We start from the raw sequence: 2,500 nt of genomic DNA, 5'->3' as shown, positions 1-2,500 counted from the left end.
GGTCACTGAAACCTTGCCGACATCCGCCCTGAAGGTGACTCTCGGGAGTAAGAATGTGTTGCACACCTGTACCTTCTGCGAAGGCTTTAACGCCGACGCCGTAATTCTCCGCAGCCCCATACTCACCATCTCGTCCAGATCCTCAGAGACAATACCCCGCCACGGCACTATAGTGGCCCCCAGATAACGAACTGACTCACCCGGAGTAACCATGTGTATCGGCTTCCCACACAGCCTCCAGGCTACGCAGCCGCTCTCGTTTGGACTCAACCAAATACCGTGGCACTTACCCGGCTGGACAGCCAGTCCCGTCAGCTGGCAAAAGACCTCCAGGATCATCAAGTTCTTCTTCATTCCTTCCTCCGAGCCACTCAGCAGGACTAAATCATCCGCAAAGGCCAGGGCGGCAATTCGGCGGTTGCCCCAGACCAGGTGACTTCCTTCGCGTTCGAGGCTATGGATGAGAGGATCCATAGCGAGGTTGAAAAGCAGTGGGGACATTGGATCGCCTTGCTTAACACCAACCTTCATGGAGATGGGTTCGGAGTAGGCGCCTCCGCAACCCACTCTGGTCGAGCAGCCCACATACGAGTGACGGATCACCTCGATTACACGTCTGTCTACGCCCAAGCTTCCCAGCACACACAGGACATGGTCATGAGAAACCGAGTCGAAAGCCTTCGCAAAATCAATGAACACGACTGCCAGCGGCACGCCAGCCGACCTCGAATGCCCCATGACCCGGTCAAGAATCATGAGGTTCTCCTCGCAACCACTCGCGCCGGCGACGAAACCGCGCTGCCGGGGGCTAACAGGACAGGCCCGCGCCAGCCTCATCGCCATTATCCGCCCAAACAACCTCAGCACGACTGACCCGATAGTCACAGGCCTCCAGCCTGCCACATTACCCAGCTCTGTAGGGTCAGCCGATTTGGGTAACAACCGCGTCTTGCACTCCTTGAAGACCTGGGGAACGACTCCACGCACCATCCATGTCGTAAACAGCCTCGCCAGTTGCGTACCGTCCGGGTCCCAGCCAAGAAGAGCCTGCTTCTTGATCCCGTCTGGGCCCGGTGCAGAGCAATTCCTCATCTTAGCCAAGTTAGATACAACTTCCGGCCCCAGGATCGGGTGGTAGAATGGTTCGTTATTCGCGGTCAGTCCCACCTCGAAGCCCTCCAGTCCATAAAACGGCCTGACCGTTTCCCACTTACTCCTGAAGTGCCTATCCACCAACTCTAGCGGCAAATCACACCCAAGGGGCGTCAGATCATCCAAGATCCGCCGTGCCAGCCCCTTTCTCGCCTCAGAATAGCCGCGCTGCTGGTGGTAGAACACTCTCCTACGCTGGACGAGCCGCCTCGCCCAACCCTTCATCTGTCGGTCTCGAGGTTTGGACCTCGCGGACTTTGTCGGCCACACTACCTTACCCCCCAGGGCTTTCATGAGATCCAAAGCAGAGGACTCGATCAGGCTAGGCTCCCGACCTGCTTTCTTGACTAAGGCAGCGGTGGCCCGATGCTCCTCATCTCCCGCCAGCAGCTCTTCCAGAACTCTATCCTCCACCAGATCTGGAAGCGACGGGGGACAGGTCCATTTCTGGGGCGTCGCCCTGGCAGCCAGGGCTCGCCAACGCACACCAGACTCACCGCCTGCCGCACGACCGCACAGGGACCCCCACTTCCACCTCACCTGCTCTCCGGACTTGCCGGTACCCAACATCCGTGCCACCATCACGTTCTTATGCCTATGGTTCTTGTATTTCTCCATAAGCCTCACCATCCGGGCCTCCTCCTTCACGCTCCACCTCCTTTCCCTCTTAGGACCCTTACTAGCCTGGCTCCGCTCTTTACGAGCCGTGAACCACTCCGCTGCATGGGCCTGCCGCTTATGCTGAGACACTCCAACAGCCGTCCGAAAACGGCGCCCACAGTGATCGCAAGCGACTCCCTGTTCGTCATCCACCATGCGCACGCCTCGGCACTTCGAGACATGGCACCGAATTGCATGGCTGTTCTCCCCTCGTCTTTCGCACTTACGACAGCCGTACACGATGGAGACACCCGCATGCCGGGAAGCGCAATGCAACCCAAACCTGCGCATACCAACCACACGCGCCCCACACAGTAGGCAGTCCATGGACTCTCGAGGCAGATGCACCAAGACCTGGTCCGGAGGCCTCGGATCCTTCTTACGCCGCTTTCTAGACGGGCCCTCTCCCGCCTCTTCCTCCACACCATCACGGAGAGCAGGCTGCAATGCCAACACGACCCCCGCCGCCCCAACTCTCATACCAGCGGCGACGGAGGCCATTGATTCAGACACCACTGAGGAGTTCTCAAGAGCTTCGCCAGCCAGGGTCCACCCGCTCCCTCGGCCCGACTGACTGTGGCTCTGATCCTGTGCCTCTGTCTGTACGGACTTCCTAACCAAGGAGTTTTCGCAACCATGGCCCGTAGAAGTGACTACAAGCCGTTCGGGGACCCCAAGCAATGCCTCC

At 58.9% G+C, this 2,500-nt stretch overlaps 1 pseudogene; it reads right to left on the bottom strand.

Moving 5' to 3' along the window:
- The window catches only part of LOC133149594 (28S ribosomal RNA), a 9,716-nt pseudogene that overhangs the window by 2,728 nt on the left and 4,488 nt on the right, over positions 1–2,500 (bottom strand).

The sequence above is a fragment of the Syngnathus typhle genome, unplaced genomic scaffold (genome assembly GCF_033458585.1).
Source record: "Syngnathus typhle isolate RoL2023-S1 ecotype Sweden unplaced genomic scaffold, RoL_Styp_1.0 HiC_scaffold_389, whole genome shotgun sequence".
Lineage (NCBI taxonomy): Eukaryota > Metazoa > Chordata > Actinopteri > Syngnathiformes > Syngnathidae > Syngnathus > Syngnathus typhle.
Note: the sequence above shows the minus strand (reverse complement) of the source record. Positions and strands in the feature narration are given on the sequence as shown.